The 21,864-nt window shown below is 58.0% G+C and overlaps 1 protein-coding gene across 2 annotated transcripts in view; it reads right to left on the bottom strand.

Moving 5' to 3' along the window:
• PLXNA1 (plexin A1) overlaps positions 1-9,066 on the bottom strand; it is a 129,917-nt gene extending 120,851 nt beyond the window's left edge. Inside the window, exon 1 of one of the 2 annotated variants that reach the window (XM_074878813.1) lies at positions 8,945-9,066. The gene's annotated coding sequence lies outside the window, so the exon portion shown is untranslated. Of the gene's footprint in view, positions 1-6,787; positions 6,826-8,944 lie in introns of those variants that run through there. The other variant, XM_074878814.1, reaches the window with a different exon arrangement.
• Positions 9,067-21,864: the final 12,798 nt, after the last annotated feature.

The following is a 21,864-nucleotide window of genomic DNA, read 5'->3' as shown; positions in this document are numbered from 1 at the left end:
ACCCGAGGCACCAGGACCCCAGATATGGGACTGCAGCTTCCTGCTATCAACACTCAGGCCAGCTCAAGGCTTCAAATCCCGCACTGATGTGAATTTTGCCACCTCGACCGGGGCCAATTAATATTTTGTCCCCAGTTTCAGAGCAAAGAAGCTAAGACCAAGTCCTCTGAAGGCAACCTTCCACCTTGGCTTTGGCCCAAGCACTCCAGACCCTGGTTCTCACACCCCATCAGTCCACTGCCCCATGTAAATGTCCCAAAAAACAGCCTTGGCAGAGGTCACCTGTGTCCAGCTGACCCTGCAGAGACCCAGGTGGTCACCCACAAGCCAGGTCTCCCAACAGCTAGCAGAGAAGTCCAACAAGAGGTCCTTTTGGCCACCATCATCCTTCCCTTGTCCAATCTCACTCCTTGCAGCATAACACACCGCTCCTTGCTCCTGAACCCACTGCTCCACGTCCTTCACCAGGCCTGGGCAGCCACAAACCCAAGCTGATGACCTGACCCTCCCCAGAACAATCCACCTCTTCCAGCCCGGCTCTCCAGGTTGGGTTTTCCTCCCTCCAACACACACGCACACACCTCCGCACCTCCTAACCCCCTCCACAAGGCCAGCGGGAGAGCTGCTCTCCCCACAGATCTCAGAGGGAATCCAGGGAGCTCCTGCTTTGCAACGAACCACTGCCACAGGAAGGTTCCTGATCGCTGGACCTGCTCTGCTCTCAGCAAAAGGAGATTGCTCTGGGGCTGGTTTAATCCCCGCTGAGCTGAAATTCCCATGCTTTCGCCTGGTCCCATGCTGACATCAGTGCTCTCACTGTCACGTGGCGAGCTGAGCATGACTGCCGCCAGAGTTAGGTCCGATTAAAACAGACCACAAAACTTCTCCAAACAAGGTTTCCCCAGCTAAACCCCCACGCCGTGCCTGCCTTTCCTGCCCCACAACCTCCCGTCCTTCCCTCTCTGCCATGCCAGCTGTGCTGCCCTGAGCGCTGCGGCTGGAATCAGCTCAAATCCCAGCTCCTCTTCCTCTGCGGAGGTCCTGGCTCATATTTTATTTGCCCAAGGTGGAGTTGACCCAGGAGATGTGAGACAGCCAGAGAGCTAGCAGAGCCTTGCTCGGCAGCAGAGAGGGGAAGAGACAAAAAGCCTTCCTGCAGCACCACCATCACAGGGGGAACTGTTCTGAGAGACTAACAGGGGCTTCATTGGCAGCACGATGGGCGCAGGACACTCGACAGACCGGGCAGCAGTGTGGGCACCGCCGCAGGGGCTGTGCCTGAGCTCTGCCCTCCTGCTGGCACTGCCACCACCCTGACCAGCAGCTCCAGAACAGCCCCGCCACTCCAGCACACCCCCAGCCCAGCTGCCCGCAGCAAGGGGGCCTTACCCAGCCAAGCTTCAGCCACTTTGAAGCGTGGGCGCAGCACTGCACGTGGGAGCAGAGCAAGGCGGCTTCTCTCCCTGCAGATCCCGGCTGCAGCCCCAACCCACGCTGGACACAGACGTGCTGCTACAGCCTGGCACTGCGCACGAGGGGCCAAGACCCCGACAGGCATCGGTGCACTGGATCTGCTCATTCGCCGCAAAACCGAAGAGGTGGCAGCTGCCTGTCTGCGCTGGGAGGGCTGCCCAAGCTCCTCTGCCAAAAATCCACTTTCGGCTAATGAAGGTGGCTGGATGGCGGCTCCAGCGAGTGTTGTCACCCCACAGAGGGTCAGGGAGCCCTGCAAGGCACAGCCAGCGAGCTGAAAGACATCCTGCTCGGGGGTCCCAGCGCAAGCTGACATGCACCCCTGGCACGGGCACGTCCCTCCCGCCTCTCAGCCCCGCGGACACGAGGCCGTGCAGAGCGGGACCTCTCCCACGCGTGCCGGCAGGCCCGTGGGCATGGCCGCCGTGCCGATAATAAGGAATAATAGTGGGTGTTGGTGGAAGCCGGGGCTGCCGGCGGGGGCTCGGCAGTGGCTCTCCTTCGGAAGCAGCGCTGCCTTCCTGCCTTCCTCCTCCCCCATTTCTTCCCGATGACATCAGCCTGAAAAACAGGTTCTTGACTTCAGAAGGGCTCATCGGGCCGATTCTGGTACCACCAGAGAGGGGAGAGCCCCCGTGACTCCGGAAAGGATGCAGCCACCCAGGAGCCAGACCCTGAGATAAGCAGCAGCAGGCGGGCAGGCGGCAGGCAGGGACCCTGCTGGCATGCCACCACCTCTAGGAATAAAAACCACCAAGGAGGAAATGTGGGTGGAGGGAGTGCAATGGTGGGGAACAGATTTTAAATGTTTTACAGAGGCCTTGGCAGCTGTAGGCCTGAGTTTGGGCTCACGCCCCGGCTCTGCCACTGCTCAGGTACGGGGCAGCCCGACCCACCCAGCGCAAACCCAGGGCCAGGTGCTGGCCCCCTCCAGCTCCCAGAGCCTGACAGCAAGTCCTCAAGCTGACCAAAATGACAAGACAGGACCTAATACCGCCCGGCAAAGCCTTCTGAGGGCCACAGGGCTGGACTTGGACCAGCAGGGAAACATGATTCTGCGAAACATCCTGCCCACCGGCCAAGCTCTAAGATTATTTTTAAACTCTTCCTAAAATATTTTTGGGTTTTCCTCTTCCCCTGTTGAAAACTAACAGTCTGCACAGGAAGAGCAAAGCAGCCGCCCGTGCAGGCAGAGCATGGCCGCACACACAAAGCAAACAACTTATTGCCATTATAATTACCCGCGACGTTACTGGCAGCTCTGCTGGGGTCGGCATTCGCAGAAGGAAACGCGGTTTTCACATCGTGTCGTTCGAAACGTGAGCCCATCCTTCCTCCCACCCTGCCCACGGGGTCAGCCACCAGCAGCACCCACTTGCGCCAACACGACATTAACCGGGGGGAACAGCCCCTGAAGACGACAGGGCTACATCACGCAGGAAATTTCTTCCCCCAAGACAAGTACCGACGAGAATCTGCCTTTCCTCTCGCCAGGGATTTACTTCTGCAAGAGCCTGAATATTTTGACACACAAGCAGTTGCTTAACTAAGCACGTAAAGCAAAGGGACTCGCAGGGCTCCTACAACGACACCAAGATTTCCCTGGATGGAGGAAGCATTGGTTGTATCCAGGGCCCGATCCTCTGCTATTGCTCCAGAGGACCTCGAAGCATCCCAGGAGGGGGAGCATCCCAACCGGCCACCTGATAACGGTGAGCAACCAGCCCCGCTCCTAACTCCTCACACACCACACCACAGCTCTGCTCCACCAAACTCCCAAGAAAACACGAATCGCTCAACATTTATCAGTTCAAAACACCCGTGCAATTAGCAAGATTTTTTTTTTCTCCCTCCAGTATAATTATATACATTTTAATGCAATTACCACCCCTGTATTTTGTACATTAAACAGTAGGCAACTGAAGGAAGAGAGAGGCTTTATTTTTCTTGGCTTCGTCTTTCTGAAAATAATAGTATGTTGCAAAACAGCTCCAGCAGAAGAGCTTATCTTCACCAGAGAAAGAGGGGGAACAGATGGAAAATGAGAAGGGGAAAGGAGGGATCTGCCAAAGGGAGAGCAGAGATTGAAGTGACCCTCCATGCTGCCCTCACCCTCCGGTCCCTAAACGTACCTACACCCAGAAACCGTCCCTGATACCAGGGGCAGGACTCGGAAACAGCCTCAGCTTCTGTCCTCCACCACCAACAGAAAGGAAAACCAAATCAAGCAAATGGCCATCGGTTACTCAGCCCCCAAAGCCAGGGTCATTAGCTGGATTAAAGCTCCCAAGCTCCAGCCAGCAGCACCGAGAGCAAAGTGCAGCTAAACTGCCCAGATTGGATTACTACCGCTCCCGGGTCTCCATGCCAAGTTGGCCAGAGGATTGCGGGATGCTCGAGATGGGGAGGCTGGTGCTGAGCCCCAGGGCTGATTCATAGGCTGCCGGGGAGAAGGAGGAGAGATGGGGAGGAGATGGTCCCCACCGAGCAGGTCTCCCAGAGCCACGCAGACTGTCCCCGCCATCCCTGCCACGCTCTCACCCTGGGCACTTTCTCCCGTGAAATCCCTCACAAGCTCAGCTCAAGGAGCAAAGAGGATATGGCGCCGTGGCTCGCGCCCCGGATCGACCCCAGCGATAACAGATCTGCTTTGCGGAGCGGGAGGCTCACAAGGGTCTCAGCCCCTGGGGCACAGACCAGCACAGGCAGGGGTGGACTCAGCCCCTTTCACACCAAGGCACCCCACACCATAGAGACAGAGGGGTCACCCAAAATAGTCCACCTCATGCCACGCAAGGGGACTGCAGAGGAAAAAGCAGCCCGAGTGTTGGCGGAGTGCGAGCCCAACAGTCTGGACGTGCAGTTTTTCTCCAGGCTCAAACATCTCAGCACACCGGCAACAAGGAGGAGGTTTGCCAAGCCTTGGCTAAAGGGAAAACAAACTTTTAAATGTTTTTAATTCAGGGTTCTAAGTGGTGGCTTCCACCTGGAACAAGGGCTGGAGGCAGCCGCGGACGTGGGATGCTCAGGGAAGGCAAACGAGGACACCCCACCGTGCCCGGCCGCGCTCTGACAAGCCGGGGGGCAGATGTGTGTTTTGGCTACACAACACACCGAGTGCAGGGGAGAGGAGCCATGTCTGCCCCTGCCTGGCACGGAAACCATCGAGATTTATTTATTGGCTGGAGCTTTTCTCCTCCACGGTGCACAAGATGTTCGCTCAAACTTGGCTTCCAAGCATAGCTGGAGGACCACGTCGGGGTGTCTACGTGGCTTCCACGCTGCTTTCTGGCCAGGACTAAGAGGGGCAAGGCTGAGGCTGCGAGTCAGAGACGGTGTCAGAGCACACACGTTCTCACCACATCCCATCCATCCGTAGTGGGACATTCCCCGTAGCATTGCTCAGAACATGTCACGGGCTACAGCCAGAGCAGCAGCTGGTTGTCTCCAGCCTGGAGCCAAAACAGTCACCCCAGCCCGGGACGGTGGCAAGCGCTCACTCCTCCCCATTTTGTATGGAGCCACAGCGCCTTGCTGGGAAAAGGGGCCCCAAACCCAACCCAAGAGAGGTATAAGGGATCATGTGCCACATTGAACCAAGCTCCCCATCATTCATGATTCCCAGCCCTTGGGCCTTCCTCCACGCTCACGGCACACTGCCGAGCCGCTCACCGGTCAAACCCTGGCCAGGAGCCCTCTGCCCACCGGTTTCTTCCATACAGCACACAAGCATCTAACGACACAATTTGGAGAAGACGCCAATGGCTCACAGAGAGCAGCAACCCAAGGTCTCCACGCATTATATCCCACCAACCCAACACAATCTAAAACCCGAGCTTGCAGAATGCGAGGATGGCATCTGGGCAGCGGGGTGACCCGTGCCCACCTTCCCATCGCTGCACAGAGTGATGGCAGCACCTCCCCTGCCCCGATTCTTCCAAGGTCAGGGGGTGTGGTGTGCTGGGGGTGCCAGAAAACACAACCGACCCTTCCCTGTGGACACAAACGACCCTACCACGGAGAGGCGGTCACGGTAAAGCCCCGCAGGACTCAGCACAAGCCCGATGCTGCAGGCAAGGCTCCCCCCCGGTTTGCAGGCAGCCGCCGGTGCCAGCACGGCAGCACCAGGCACTCCCGCTCGGAAATTCCCAGCTCAGGGCCGAGTCCAGCTCTCGCCAGCGGTTAGCGCTACAGCCAGGAGCGAGGCAGGCAGCAACAAAGGCCCTGACCCGCGCTCGGCCTCGAGAATAAACACGTACAAGTCTCCTTCGTTAAGTCCGATCCCAGGGCCGGATCCTTCCCTTTGTTCAAGAGATGTCAAACGCGGCGAACCCACCGAAATAAATTGCCTGGCGTGACATTTACACCCAGGGAGCAGGGCAGGGGCCGGCCCCGGCTGCTGCCGGGATGGAGGAGGGGAGGAAGCCCTGCCAGCACGCAGCAGCGCCGCTTTTATTACCCTCTTCCATTTCGGCTGTGCAAAGCTCCAGCGAAACAGCGCTCACCCGGAGCCGCCGGCGTGGCCCTCGGCCCCGTCTCCACCGGAGTTCAGAGCAGTTTGTTTATCTCTCGCACAGGAAAAGGGCTTGGTGTTATGGAGAGGCACGAGGGCTCTTCTCCACGGCTCCGCGTGAGCGTGCACGAAGGCGGATGCCTCCGCTCTGCTCCAAATCTGAAGCATCTACTGAGAAAGAAATAAGCCAAGAGGGGAAAACTCTCACCGGTGCCGCTACCGCTGTGCTAACAAAAACACGACCACCAAAACTTTAATCTGCAGGATACCAGCTGCAGAAAAAGCCCAGCCACCCCCTGGAGCAGGAGCCAGGCAGCCCCCGCGCTGCCGCCCCGCAGCCCCTGGGGAAGGAGCGCATCCAGGCTCGCCGCTCTCAGAGCAGCGGCACCGGCTGCCGAAGCCGCGGGCAGATGGGGAGCACCGGATCGCCCGCACGATCGGGTTATTTTGAATCCAAACTTCCTTACCAGCCTTCCTCACAGCCCCATGCCGCCACGCCGCTGCCAGTGCCGGCATCCACCGGCACCAGCAGACCGCACCGCGGCAAGCAGGCAGAAGGAAAAAAAACCTTCCCCCCCCTCGCAGCCGCTTAAGAAATTATCCATGCAGCCTCCCAGAGGCTTCTGCCCCGCTGCTTTTCCTTGGCTTCTCCACCTTTCCACCCCGTTCGGTCACCAGTGTCTTGAGAGACAGACATGGAGTCACTCATTTTGCCCACTGAGTATATACAAAAGACCCTGAGATTGTTCAGGAAGCAATTAGCCGCTGTTCAGAGGAAAATGGTGTTTTCAAATGGATAACCTTTGATGTAGTCAATAGCCTCGGCTCCTCTTTTTTTTTCTTTTTTTTTTTCTTGCAGCCGCACACAAAAGAAATAAAAAAATTGGAAAAAAAAAAAAAGATCCAGCGAAAGGCTGGTAATTCCCCCTGACACGGCCCTCGCTCAGCAAAAAGGGATTTTCTCGCAAGCCGGAGGAAAAGCAGCTTCGGAAAGGCAGCTCATCTGCTCAACTTTTCTCCCCTCCACGTCCCAGAGCATAGGAGAAGGATCATGAATATTCATCCCTCTGTTAGCAGGTTCTGCTTTTGTTTTGTCCTCCCCAAAGCAAGGGAAGGGGGGAGCTAACAAGTGAGGTTAATGCCTGTCTTTTCTCTCCCATCCATCTCCTCTTTAACCAGTGACCTTCATGTTAAGCCCTGTTTACACACCAGCCCCCCTCTCCTGGCTCCCCCCACCCCGGCGCTCAGCCAGGGGCAGAAGGAAGAATTTCCCCGCAAGGAGGACAAGGGAGAAGCAGGGATTTCGGGATTTATTTCAGCATGCCACAGAGATTTTGCAAAAATCCCTTCCCGCTTGCATGCCGGAGCTGCCGTGTGCGATCGCAGGGCAGGAACGGGAAAGCCAGAGGGGTGAGGGACACCAAGAGGCGCAGCCAGATTTATCCACCAGCTTTATCCGCCACCTTCCACGGGAATATCAGAGGCGGCGGCGCGCAGCCCCGCACACGGGTGTCGCAGCCTCCCGCGCTGTGGTCAGAGAGGGTGGCCCAGGCGCTGCAAAACTACGACAGGATCACGATAGTAACGGTTATAAAGGAGGGCGACGGCAGCCACCCCGCAGGGAGCCCTGGCCTCGCTGGGCAAAGCCACGGCTCGCTCCGCCAGCATCCCCACGGCAGAGGGGTGGCGTGAGGAAAGGGAAGCGCAGGGTGGGGGGGAAAAAGCTGGTGGGTTGGGGGGGGAAACTGGTCGGTTGAGGGGTGAGCCCAGCCTGCGTGCAGCACACCGCACCCCGGCAGGATGCGGGGATGGCAGCGGGGACGTGGGGCTGGCAGCGAGGGTGTGAGCGGGGATGGGGGGCTGGAAGCCGGGATGGGGGGCTGGAAGCCGGGATGGGGGGCAGCGTGGATGCAGGGATGGCAGCAAGGGCGTGAGCAGGGATGGGGGGCTGGAAGCCAGGATAAGAGCGAGGATGTGGGGCTGGCAGCCGGGACGCGAGCAGGGATGAGGAGGTGGCAGCAAGGATGTGGGGCAGCGTGGACGCAGGGATGACAGCGAGGGCGTGAGCGACGATATGGGGTTGGCAGCCAGGATATAAGCAGGGATGTGGGGCTGGCAGCAAGGATAACAGCGGGAATATGGGGCTGGAAGCCGGGCTGCGGGTCAGCGTGGACGCAGGGCTGGCAGCGAGGGCGTGAGCGGGGATGCGGGGCTGGCAGCGAGGATAACAGCGGGGATGCGGGGCTGGCAGCCGGGATGCGAGCGGGGCTGCGGGTCAGCGTGGACGCAGGGAGAGCAGCGAGGCTGCGGGGCGGTGCGGCTGCGGGGAGCCGGGGCGGGGAGCCCGGGCAAGGCTGCGCCCCGCTCACGTCTCCGGCGGTGCCGGACTCGGGGCGGGGAGGGCGGGGGGGGGGGGGGTGTTCCCCGCGGTGCGGCACCGGGGAAGCAAACCCCGCCGAGAGCCGGGGCGGGCGGGCTGCAGGAGGGAGGGAGGCGGCCAGCCCCGCCGCCGCGCCGGGCAGGGAGGCACCCCCGGCACCCCCCGACCAGGGAGGTGCCCCCACCCCACCGCTCGGGTCCAGCCCGCACCTGCCCGGTCCCCGGCGCCCCGCTACGAAACCCGCGTGGGGCGGATAAAGAACAAGGCTCGGTGCCCGGCGGGGTTTTTGTCCCCCCGCGGGAGGCGGTTCCCGCGGCCGCGCTCCCGGAGCCGCGGGGCGCAATGCGGGGCTGGCCCCGGGCGGCAGCAGCGCGGCCCCGGCCCGGCCCAGCCCAGCCCGGCCCCCCCCGCCCTGCCCGGGCCAGCCCCGCGTTTCGCCGCCGCCTCCGTGTATTTTTTTTCTGTGGGGGGGACACACACAATAAAGGCAAATCCGCGTATTTTTAACAAATCGACCGATCGGGCACATAAAGGCGCGCGCCGCGCCCGCGGAGGAAAGTTGCACCCGGGTTACTCACGGCTCCGGTCCCCGCTCGCCTCCGCCGTGCCAGCCATAACCGCATTCCACACCGAGCCGCCCGCCGGGCCCCCGCCGCCGCCGTCTCCTCCTCCTCCTCCTCCTGCGCTCCCGCCTCCCCCCCCCGCCGCCGCCGCCGCCGCCCGGGGCTCCGCTCCCGCCTGGCTCGCGCCGCCGCCGCTGCCCCGCATGAATGGGACGGCGGCGCGAGGCCCCGACCGAACGCCGCCCGCCGCGCGCCCCCGCCGCCGCGCGCACGCGCAGCCCCTCAGCGGCGGCGCGAGGGGGGAAAGGGGCGGGAGGGGCGGGGGCGGCCGCCGCCTGCAGGGGGCGCCCGAGGGGAAGGGAGGGGAGAGGGGGCGGAGCCCTTAAAAGGGCGATGGCGCAGGGGAGGAGCTCTAAAAGCGGCCATGGGGAGGTGGGGACCGGGCACTCAGAGTCACAGACACACACACACACACACAGACACGCACACAGACACACACAGACACGCGCGCACGCACACAGGCACACACACAGACACACAACACAACTGGGGGGTAACGGGGGGGGGCGCCTGGACCCACCTGAGGGCGGAGCAGCACGGAGGGGACTCCTTGACACCCCCACAGCAAGACTGTTCCCCAGGGGTGTCCGCTCGGCATCTTCCCACTGGCACTGCAGCCCCTCCGCCTAAAAATAAAATTACAAAGGGGTAAGGAAAAAAAAAAAAAGCAGCCATGAAAAAAGATTAACTGGGGGCCTGAGGTGATTGGCTTTTTAAAGCGAGCTCGGTGCCAGCCACTTTCGCAGCCTTTGCCTCCCCCTCGTGCTCTCTCTTGCTTTTCCCTCCCGGAGGCAGCGATGCCGCCCTGCCCACCCCCAGCACTGCACACCCCCGTGCAAGGGGTCCTGCTTGTTTGTGTAGGCCCTACAGAAACGCTCCATCATCTCTCAGTTGGGAAGGGATCTTTGTAAAGACCAACGGCAATAAATACAGTGTTTATAATCAGGACTTCCACTGATTCCACGAGCAACCTTTGGGATGGAAAGGGCAGAGAGCGGCTCTATCCACACCCACCCACCAGGAGGTGGAGCTGCAGATGGTTCTGGGTTACTGGGACCCCCCCTGTGCTGCAGCTGCACCTCTCCATGGGCAATCAGTGCAGGGTGCCTTGTTCACCCAGGTTTTTATGGATGCACCCAGCCAGATCTTCATCCCCGCCAACCCTCAGTGCTGGGACACGCTTTGCCCTTTAGCCGAGGACACGCCATCGGAGTTTGGGGGTCGCCCCCATGGGTGATGGAAGGCACACGTGTGCAGACCTCCTCCTCCGACATCCCAGCGGGCGCCCGTATGTACGTACACACGAGGGATGGACTCCCGGAGAGACCGAGAAGCCTCCTTCAGCGAGAGCAGTGCAGAGGGCACGGCAGGTCCTGTGGGAGAGGATGAGAAAGGAGAGCCGGGGGCTCCTAGTGAATCTCAAGCACCAGAATGGAGAAGGAAAAGGGCCCTAAGAGGCTCCAGCAAGAGTAGGAAGGAGGATGGAGGAGGAAATAGGTGATTTGGCTGAGTACAACAGCAGAGGTGCTCTTTCACAGAATCATCTCGGTTGGAAAAGCCCTTGAAGATCCTCCAGTCCAACCATGAACCTCACACTGACTGTTCTCAACTCCACCAGATCCCTCAGCACTGGGTCAACCCAACTCTTCAACCCCTCCAGGGATGGGGACTCCCCCCCTGCCCTGGGCAGCCCATTCCAACGCCCAACAACCCCTTCTACAAAGAAATACTTCCTAAGAGCCAGTCTGACCCTGCCCTGGCACAGCTTGAGGCCATTCTCTCAAGTAATTTCAAGTAATTTCCTTCTGGCCCTCAGCACCTTCAGCCCCCCAGTGCTCAAACCTTGCTCACAGCCCACCTGAGAGCCAAGATGCGACTCGAAGAAGAGGTCCCTTCTGACACAAACAGGGTTTTCTGCTCGTTTATCCCAGGCTGCCCCTGCCAGCATCACTCTCCTGGAGGCTGGGCACATTCCCGCAGGACACGGCGTCGCTGCCCGCCATTCTCCCACCTCTTGCTCATGCACACACACACACACGGGGCCCAGCCTTAAAAGCTTTTGAGACAGAGAAGAAATCAGCAAGCTCTGCCGGCAGGGAAGTGACTGGGGTTTGGATTGCTTCCCCCGGTTTGAAAGAAATACTTCTCCTTTTTTTTTTTTTCCCCTCTCCTTTTTTTCCTTCCTCCAAGAGACTAAATTTAGTGAATTCCTTTCACATTAAAAACTTGTCAGGTATTCACATCCAAAGAGGCAGCTGCTCAGGTCTCTCAGGGGAGTTAGCAAGACAGCAAAACCTCTTAAACGTATAAAGAAGAAGGGAGAGATATTCAGGCAATCTCCCACCACCGCTTTTAAATCCGCTCTCTCCCAGGACCAGTGCCCGGGCCCCTTGGTCCCACGGCTGCCATCTCCTGCTGCAAAGGCAAGAGGAGAGGGATGAATTCTTCCTCCCCGGGGCAGGACCAAGAGATGCAGCAGCACCAGCCACCGCTGCCGCTCCCGTGTGCCCCTGCTCAGCACCAGGAAGGAAACCGGAGTGATTTGTTAGGAAAAATGATTTGTTAGGAAAGATGGATTGTCAACATCTATCCAGCGATGAGGGAAACCAAGGTGGTGGAGCTGAGAAAAGAGCAGCCGTCCCGGCTGCGGGCACACTGCCAGCCCCCTCCTGAACGCCGAGAGAGGGGAATAAAGCAAGACAGCAAGAAAAACTCAAGCCTCCCCCGTGCCAGGAGCACAGGGCAGGGAGCGGCCCAGGTTTGTACCGCACAGCCGGTCCGACGGCGCGTCCAGCACGGTGCCCGGCGGGCACTGGGACACGCTTGTCACTCCCGTGGCTCCCCCAGATCTGGGCACCTCACTCCCGCAGAGAGACCCTCGTTATCTGAGGAAGCTTGGCCTTTTATCCTGCCTCCCACAGGGCTTTAATTGCTCTGTTCCTTCCCCAGCCTCCCCGCGCATCCTCCCCCCCCTTCCCCGCCGAGCCCCGCGGGCTGACAGCCCGGCCGTGCCCCGAGGACTGCCGGCTTGAGTAGCACCTCAAAGGCACCGGGGAGCTGCACGCTCGGCAGGGTGCTGGGAGGAAGGGCTGGAGGCAGAAGATGGCTCCGAGGGCAGCTGGACCCAAAGCCCAGAGGTGAGGTGCTCGCCCGGCTCCTTCTCATTACGCTAAAAGCTGACTCAGCACCTCCGACCCACAACTTTGACCAACATTACATTGAGAGACGGTCTGTTCTCGGGGTGCCTGCTGCGCTTTCCCCACCTTACCGAAGAGACTGAGGGGCATTTTATTCTCAAAAAGCAGCCTGACAACTACTTTGTAAAAAAGAAACGAATTGGGAGAGGATGAGGTCACTGGAGAGACCCTGGAGAGATGGGGAGGCTCTTCTGCTCAGCTCACCGGGTTAACGCAGTCCGAGCGGTGAGAGGCTAAAAACAATCAGCGACATTCACAATTTTTCAACTGTTTGCTATTTTTGACTGCTAAAAATTTCTGCTAAAAGGCACGGTGCCCAGGTCCTCAAGCACACGCCACCTCCCTTGCTTATCACCCCTGAACCACCACAAAAGGACACACCCCCCCCCCCAGAACCTGCGAGCAGGATTTAACCCCCTGCGCTGAGCGACAACGCAGAGGGATGAGAGAAACCCAGCAGACTCAGCCCAGAGGCCTCTTGGGCTGTGAAATCTGGCTGGCCCAGAGAAGAGCCTGCAACACAAACGTGCGCCCTGGGGACCCTCACACCCCAACTGTGCAGCTCAGCTCTGCCCAGCTGGGCGAGGGCACCCTCCCAAAGGAGGGGATCAGCTCTGCCCCCATGGCAGCAATGGGGTTTTTTTCCTCCTCCCATCCTCACATCAAGATGGGGGAGCAGAAAGGCTGGGCACACCGGCTGGGGAGGCAGCGCGGGGTCCAACCAGAGGGTTTGTCAAAGTTTTCCAGGAGGCATCAGCAGCTCTTTAAGCTTCTTGACAGCCAGGATAACAAACTGTGTCTGCGGAGCTCCGGGGATCCAGGGTGAAATTAAAACAGGTAATGAACAGAGCCGCTTTTCAGGGGATCGGAGCTGCAGAGGCTGAGATATGAGGAAATATTTCTGTCCAGAAGGGGTTGTTGGACGTTGGAATGGGCTGCCCAGGGCAGGGGGGGAGTCCCCATCTCTGTAGGGGTTGAAGAGTCGGGTTGACCCAGCGCTGAGGGATCTGGTGGAGTTGGGAACGGTCAGTGTGAGGTTCATGGTTGGACTGGAGGATCTTCAAGGGCTTTTCCAACCTGGATGATTCTGGGATTCTGAGGCAAGTGGGACCAGTGGGCAAAAGATGCTGAACAGGCACATGGGGAAGGGATCTGGGGTGGCACAGGGGCTGTCACCAGGGCGGTGTGTGTTCCTCCTCTCCCAGCTCTGCCCGAGAAGGAGGCATTTTCTGCCTGCCAGCGCAGCTTTTATCCTGTGCCTGCTGCTACGGGCACCCTCCAGACCAGCGGCATGAACAAAGCATTGCTAGTGAGCCACCCCTCCCTCCACCCCACCATGCCTGTGTTCCTCAAAATGGGGAATTTTCTGTTAAGAGGCCTCGGTGGGCAGACAATGCTGCTGTTAATCACAGCAAGAAGCTGCTCCCCTGCCAGGGCCAGGAAGAAAGAGGTCTGTGGGCGAAGCGGGTTGTCCTGAAGGGGATCAGGAGAAAGAGGGGGCTGGGAGCATCCTTGTTGCCCCAGCCTGTCACACGGGCAGTGATGCGCCCTTTGATTTGGGATGAGGTTTGGTGGGACGGGTGGTGGGAGCTGTGGTTGTGGGAGATGCTCTGGGGGACCCTGCCAGGTCTGTAATATCGCTGCCAGCACGTGAGACCCAGGGGAAGACACACAGCCACGATGGGAGAGGACAGACACCCAGTGGGGACGGCTTGCTCCGCTCTGCTCAAAGCTGATCCCCAGCTCCCAAAAGTCTTGCCTGCCCCGGTGACTGCGTCTCTGCCAGCCGACAAGCCATGCATGCACCAGTCCTTCCCTGATGGGCAGGGAGGTCCTGCAGAGATCCCCCCCCGGCCATACCTGCACCGGCTGAGCTCCTTCTCAGCTCCTTCTTCCCTCGGCCCCATGACTCACAACAGCGCTTAATTAGCAGGAAGCCTGATGCAGACACCTGTCAACTCCTCCGAGACAACCAGCATTTCACGTTAGCTGCCCCGGGGCTGTTCGGCAGGAACAGCTCGCTCTCCATATTGATATTCCTTCATCTCAGCCTATTTTCCAAGCCGTCAAGCTGCCATCTCAACCCTCCCAGGCCCAGCAGTGCAGGGGAAAGCGGCCTCATGTCCGTCAGCTCCTGGACTCCCATCCCAGCTTTGCGGCTGCCCAGGAGTGCTGGAACAGCTTTGTGCTTCCCCCCAGCAGCCTGAGGGCTCCTCACCAAGGAAATCAGGCAGCCCTTGATGAGCCAAACCCCGGCGTCCCTGCACAGCGTGCAAACGCAGACTCTGAGTCAAGGCAACTTTGAAGGTAAGAAAGAAACTCACTGCCCGACTCCCCCGCTCCGCAGAGAGTCTCCGGACCTCCACCAGTGAGGATGTGGCATCACCACCCCTGGGAGCCACAGCGATAGAGGCTACACGGCTGCTTTGACTGATCGCAGCCAACAGCAGGGTGCGGTGCCATCACCAGCGTGTTTCACACCGGGAGCGTTTTGGGACGCAGCGGTGTGCTGGCTCCGGTGGCAGCTTACCTGGGCTGGGCTGAGGTGTGCGGCCAGTCTTGCAGAGACAGGAAAAAGCAGGACAGATTGACCCAGCAGTTCTAATTGTGGTATAAAGAGATTCCCTGTTAATTGCAAAAGGTGTTAACCCTGAAACCTAATGGTTGAAGGCTGAATAGCAACCTGAAGTCAGTGCTCACTGCCTTGGTTGGCCTGTCACCAGCTGGAACCAGGCAGAGCGTCCCTTCTGGGGAAATGCCGTGTCCTTCGGAGCACCCCTCCAGCCCCCCTCCGCCGTAGTCCACTGTACTGCTACTTACTTCTGCCTGCCCTGTGTCCTCCCTCACCGGGGCCAGCTGAGGACGCCTTTCATGGAGCAGATTCGCCTCCTCCCTCACCATCAGGATTGCACGTGGCATCATCTGCTTCCCAAAGGCTTTCTGGTCTTCCACCATTGCCAGGAGGAGAGATTCTGCGCTCAGCATGCATAGGGACAAGGAGGGGTTGCAGTGGTCTAAGAGCACCCCCCCTCCATTTCACACATGGGGAGAAGACAGAAAATGACACAATTAAGACCCGGTGATGCATCAGCCAGACTAATTCCCAGGCTGTAGCTGCCCCTCCTTCCAGGTGACAGGCTCCATGCCCAGGCTGGCTGTTTCCTCCATGACTCAAGTCAGCGGAAAGATCAACACCAAATCCTTCAGCGGCTCAGAAATTCATCTCTCACATGGAACAAGTGGGTGGCCATGAGACGCCAAGGAGTCCCTTCCCTTTCTCCAGTGCCCATGTAAAATTAAAATGGACAAGGAAGAAGCTGCTGTAAATAATGCATTTGTGGTGCACTACACGGCTTCGGGAGCACATATTCATTGTCTAGTCTTATTTAAAGAAACCCAGCCCTGCCTGCATCATTAAAAATGTATCCTGGTTTCAGCTTCATCCCATATACACTCACCACTGTGAAGCAGGTGGCTCAGTGGCTGTTTTCATGCCTTCCCACTCAGCTGGTCGCGGGCAGCCCCATGCTGGTACAAGCGAGGCCTCCGGGTCACATGAAAAATTCACTCGCTTGGCATCAGGCGTTTTCCATCCCTTTGCTCCCTGCTCCTCCCTCGCACCTGGGCCCGAGGACCCGGCTCTCTGCCGCTGCCTCCCAGACCCCAGCAGCATCCTCCAAGCTAATAAAGGATGCTAATGAGAACCACTAAGCCCCAGCCTGGCCACAGCATCAATCCCACCACTTTCCCAACCTGCTGCCTTTTCCCCACCTCCCTCTGGCCACTCTTAATTCTCCCTACACGTTCCCCTTGCTCCCCTCCTCCCCACCCACAGCCCGCCGTGCCCCAGGTTTCACCAGCTCGTGGCCAGTGGTAACGGCTGGCGGGAGCCGGGCCCGCAGGGAGGCAGGTTCCCTGCAGCATCCTCCTGCCTCGCCGGAGACGACAGCGAAGACTCGGGCCCCATCAGACCCGCACGCTGCGGCCTCGTGTTTGCTCTTCATTTTCATTCCAGCAACGTGGTGCTGGCATCATGCACAGCTCCTGGCAGGCACTGGAGGAAATTTAATTCTCCCTTGGTGCTCTGGAAACAGTGGCTGGGGGTAAGGAGGAGAGGCTGGGGATGAGGAGAGGAGGGTGAAGTCACCCAAAGCCTGGCTGAAATCTGCCAACAACGAGGCAGCCACAAGCCCAAATTCTCTGTTAATGGGGCAGCACTTCAATTAACAGGGCTGAAGCAACAGCAGCTCCTTAACGATGAAGATCATGAGCTGAGGCAGGTCAGTAGCAGCAGGGCTGCATGTGGTGCGACAGGGAGGGCAGCCCCCAGAGCCCTGGGCCAAGGGCATGTGCCCCTGGCCCATGTGGTGCCCAGGAACCACCCGTGGGGCACTTGGCTGCAGATGCAGGGCAGCTCCAGCAACTCCTGAAACAGCCCTGGGCCACAACTAATGCATCTGCACCCACCCCTGCAAGGACAGACAGGTGCCCTGGGGTGCTCCCAACCGTCCAACTGCACTCAGCCCATCTCTGCCTGTTGGAGGGAGCACATGGCCGACCGCAAGCGCATGTGAGAGCCCAGCAAAGCCTGGGTCAGAGACAGCACAGAATCATAGAGTCACAGAATCATCAAGGCTGGAAAAGCCCTTGTAGATCCTCCAGTCCAACCATGAACCTCACCTTGACCGTTCCCAACTCCACCAGATCCCTCAGTACTGGGTCAGCCCGACTCTTCAACCCCTCCAGGGATGGGGACTCCCCCCCTGCCCTGGGCAGCCCATTCCAACGCCCAACAACCCCTTCTGCAAAGAAATACTTCCTAAGAGCCAGTCTGACCCTGCCCTGGCGCAGCTTGAGGCCATTCCCTCTTGTCCTGGCGCTGGGTCCTTGGCTCAAGAGACTCATCCCCCCTCTCTGCACCCTCCTTTCAGGGAGTTGTAGAGGGCCAGGAGGTCTCCCCTCAGCCTCCTCTTCTCCAGACTCAACCCCCCCAGTTCCCTCAGCCGCTCCCCATCAGACCTGTGCTCCAGACCCTGCACCAGCTCCGTTGCCCTTCTCTGGACACGCTCGAGTCATTCAATGGCCTTTTTGGAGTGAGGGGCCCAAAACTGAACCCACTCATCGAGGTGTGGCCTCACCAGTGCTGAGTACAGGGGTAAGGTCTCTTCCCTGTCCCTGAAAGTCGCAGCTTATAACACTTATCCCTGCTTGCTGCTCATTGCCTCCTCCTCCCTGGGAAGAGCTGAGCCGCTGGCCAGCTGGGGGCAAACCGCGGGTGGGGTAAGCTGGCAGCGTGGCTGGGACACAGGGACACCCACCCACAGCCCCGCACACAGCCTGCGCCCACCCGGGCACCCACCTGGATCCTCCACATCTCCCCGCATCCCCCCGCAGAGGAGCTCCTCCAGAGACACCGCAAGAAAACCTGGGAGATAACACATGCCTGCGACATTAGCAATTAAGGAACATTAATTATAATAATAATAATTATCACAAAATAGCATTTTTATGGCACAATATTATGTTGAAGGATTTACAACATACTGAATCATGAAGTTCGTAATTAAAGTTATTTTAGTTTCTAATTTCACTTTAATTCTATTCCAATAAAAGATATCATAAATATACCTTAAAAAAAAATGCAGAAACCATTACTTAAGACAATTTCCCTATACAGTGATGTTATATCGCAGCACAGAGATCCCTCAAGGAGCATCACAAAACTCGGTGAGGAAGAAGTGTCCGGCCCTGTGAAATACGGAGCCCCCGCAGCCTGCGGTGCATCCACGGCCCTTGGCTTTAGCTCCCCGGCCACAAGCCCTCCCAAAAAGGTTTTTAAGTCACTGTGTTTCTTCCGCTGGTGGGATGGGAGGAACTGGAGAGCCTGGTATCCACGCGCAGCTCCACAGGAAGAGCTGAGCTGGGTTTATTCCTCACGCTGGAGGACTCCTGGCATCACCCCCGCGTGCGTAAGGCTGCCGGACGGAGCAGGGACCTTTCACTGTGGCTCTGACTTCAGTCCATGCACCTGTAACAGTGGGTAGGAGAAAGAAAGCAAAGACAAGACCCAATCCCAGTCTTCCTAGCCTTGGAAGACTTCCTTTTTTTTCCCCCCGTCCATGAGAAAACGTTGATTGACTAAACTAAAGAGGTTTTACAGAAAAAAAACCCAACAGCCTGCAATTGTTTTCATGAAAGTTCATCACCACAGTAAGAAAAGGATAAAAAAGAACAGGGAAATCTTTAGACATGGTCAAAGCTCTGTATCTTGGAAGAGATGTTACCGTTGTAAAAGGATGTTTCAGTGCCATTTTGTAAATAAACTCCATAATATAAACAAAGCCAAAATCAGAATACAAAGGTTGACGCTTACCACAGCAGCCCACTCTGACCAGCCCCTATCTTGCTGTACAAGAATTTTGAGTAACAGATTCTTCAGGTAACAAGTGGGGTTATATAACCCCACTGTGGAGCAAGAAACATTTTGAAATCTCAGGTTCTTCCCCCAAACAAACAAGTCAAGCCTCCGCTTTGCTGGACACGCACCGTGACCCAGCCGGACCCGCGCAGGCAGTGGGGCTCGTGCCAGCTCAGCCATCCCCACCCTGAAGCCTCAGAATGACAATCACAGAGTCACCTCGAGTTGGAAAAGCCCTTGAAGATCCTCCAGTCCAACCATCAACCCAACATTAACAGTTCCTAACTCCACCAGATCCCTCAGCGCTGGGTCAACCCGACTCTTCAACCCCTCCAGGGATGGGGACTCCCCCCCTGCCCTAGGCAGCCCATTCCAACGCCCAACAACCCCTTCTGCAAAGAAATACTTCCTAAGACCCAGCCTAACCCTGCCCTGGCACAGCTTGAGGCCATTCCCTCCTGTCCTGGCGCTTGTTCCTTGGCTCAAGAGACTCATCCCCCCTCTCTGCACCCTCCTCTCAGGGAGTTGTAGAGGGCCATGAGGTCTCCCCTCAGCCTCCTCTTCTCCAGACTAAACCCCCCCAGTTCCCTCAGCCGCTCCCCATAAGAGGCCTCACTGTGTTAGGAGACATGGGGCCACCTTCAGCGGGTCCAAGCCCCCCTCGTCTGGGAGCCACGCCCCGCTCTTACTGCCGACAACAAATGGCACAAGAGGAGGGAAGGGAAAAGAAGGATTTGATGGGTTTAAGAGGCCATTTGCCTCCAAAGCCCCCAACACCGTCCCTACAGCCCCAACAGCCCTGGCTGCGTCCCAGCAAAAAGCCACCGCGGGGTCGAGCAGCCGAAGGTCAGTCACATCCCCCCCTCGAGAGCCAGCACGGACCCAGCTGGCAGCGCTGCCGTCCCACGGCGGCACCCATCGAGATCTGAAATTTGAAATCTAGAGACTGTGCTGCATCCCCATGCCCCACAGCATGGTCCCGGCTTCCTGCCTTTAAGGACACCCCTCCACCTGACCCCCGCGGAGCTGTGGTCTAACGCTGGGGCAACTCATCACACCGATGGAGCAGCCACAGGGCAAGGCTGGCAGATCTTCCACCCCTCCCCTTAGCTCTGCCCCTGCCCAAACCAGTGCCCAGCCTGCAGCCCCGCTTCCCCAGGACTTAATTCTTCATAACTAATTTAAGGGCGTTGTGCTGGCCACCGGCTCCTCCCGAGCACAGATTACTCACCTTGCTGCAGACGCAGGGAACGTTACGAGGAGATGATAGGTCTTGGCTCCCTGACAGCCCGTAAGCGATGGCTGGTTTAGGAGGCAGCCAGGGCAGCACTGATTCCCAGAAAAGCAGCAGGTCTGCTGGAGGGTGATCCCAGCACCCACACTCCTGGATGGAGAGGGACCCGGCCTTGGCTGGGAGGGAGATGGGAACTGCCCAAAAGCAGAGCAGGGACGGTGGGGTGTGAGTTTGAGGTGAAGGCTTTAACTAAAAGAGGTGCCTGTATTCCCAGCAAGGTCTTTAATTGATTCTGGGAGAGTGATTTCTAAATTATATCCTGATGTGTACACCACAATCAATGAAAGTATTAAAGCAGAAGGAGCCTTCGGTTGTGCGGCTCCACGCCAGCCCCGCAGCCCGTGCCCTCTCCGTGCCCCACCAGGGCTGCAGAGGAATCCCCCCGGGTGCTGCAGCAGCTGGGAGACGTGCAGGCACCCCAAAATACTGACTTCTTCAAGGTTTGGCACCGTGGCTTCGTGGCAGAGCTAGAAATAAACCTCCCTCTGCCACTGGCGCTCCCACTGCGGCCTTGGGCTCCTCCTCTTATCCCACTCCCCATCTCCCGGCTGCTTCTTGCAAACTTGTTTGATCTGGAAAACCAATACCAAGGCAGAGCAGTCCTTTCCATAAGGACACACCAGAAATCCTGAAAAGCTCAGCTGCCCACCTCTTTAGGATGACAGATTTAGGGTTTTACCATCCTTAAGAAGGGTTTAGTAACGTGAAGAAGCCACCGGGAAGTTCCTGCTGTCCCTGAACGCTCCCCTGGCACATCCCCGCTGCCCGAAGGGAGAGCTGGGAGCTGGAAAAACAAAAGCAAACACAAACACTTCAGCCTGTTTATAAAGAAAGTTTACAAAATGATGACTGAAAGACAGCTAATGATGCATCGTATGGTTAGTGCCAGGGAAAATGTGCTAAATTAAAGTCCTCAAATATGAAAAGAATCAACATTTAATAAGACAGTTAATGTATGTTATTTAAATGTCACTTCATTATTAAAAGTGTATATTTTTTGAGGTTTAATAACCATGTAATTGAGGCATCTTTTCTATAGTTAAACCTTGGCAAATATGTTTTTCATAATTAGCTGGTATTTATTTAACATGCAATAACCATCCCATTAAATTTAATGACTTCAATTAATAGGTACAGAGGGGCCTTTTTTAATGTCAATATGTATTCTTAAAGATGGTTCCCGATGGGGTGCCACGAGGAAGCTCAGCTACCTGGGGGGTGACCGGGGCGGTCAGGTGCCCGAGGCGAGCCACAGGGCTTTGCTGTCACCCCACTGCAGGAACAGGGACCCCCGCAGAGCCCCCAGTCAGGGAGGGGCCTGTGTGAAACAGCCAGGGCTCGGGGTGCACAAGGAGGGGGATGCCAGCGGGCACCCCATGGGGACCCCCAGCCCATCCACGCCAGGCACCTCCTCACCTCGCCGGGTACGAGGAGCGAGGCCGAAGGGCAAACTTTGCTGGGACGGCGAAGCAGGAGAGGCTCAGCCCGACGCAGCTGCAGCTGAGCCTTGCAGCCCAAACTAGAGAACAGCCCAGGGTAAATTAACTCCTTTAACAAACCATCCAGCACAGAGTTATTAACTGGCTTGTAATAAAGCGCAGCACGCTGCAATCCCGCTGGGCTCCAGGCTGTAAAACCCCACACCGTCAAGAGGGAAACCTCCACCCCACAGGTCTGCACCACCTCCACCTCCCCGGCCCGGGGCAGGGGCTTTGCTGCCGCCTCCCAAGGCCCTGCACCCCCGGGGGCTCCCCCTGCTCCCCAAGCCCTGGCAGGACCCTCCAAATGCCTCTTCCCCATCCTTCGGGCTCCTGCTCTCCCCATGGACCTCAACCACATTGCAGGGGACTTGGATTTTCCTGAAGGAGCACCCAGGGAGCCGAGCGGGACGAGCACATGTTTCCCCGTGCAGCAAAATGGAAGCGCTCTCGGGAACGCGGCGCGAACCCCTCGGACCGCAGTGACC

This window comes from Strix uralensis, chromosome 10, assembly GCF_047716275.1.
Source record: "Strix uralensis isolate ZFMK-TIS-50842 chromosome 10, bStrUra1, whole genome shotgun sequence".
NCBI lineage: Eukaryota > Metazoa > Chordata > Aves > Strigiformes > Strigidae > Strix > Strix uralensis.
This window is presented reverse-complemented; position numbering and strand designations above follow the sequence as displayed.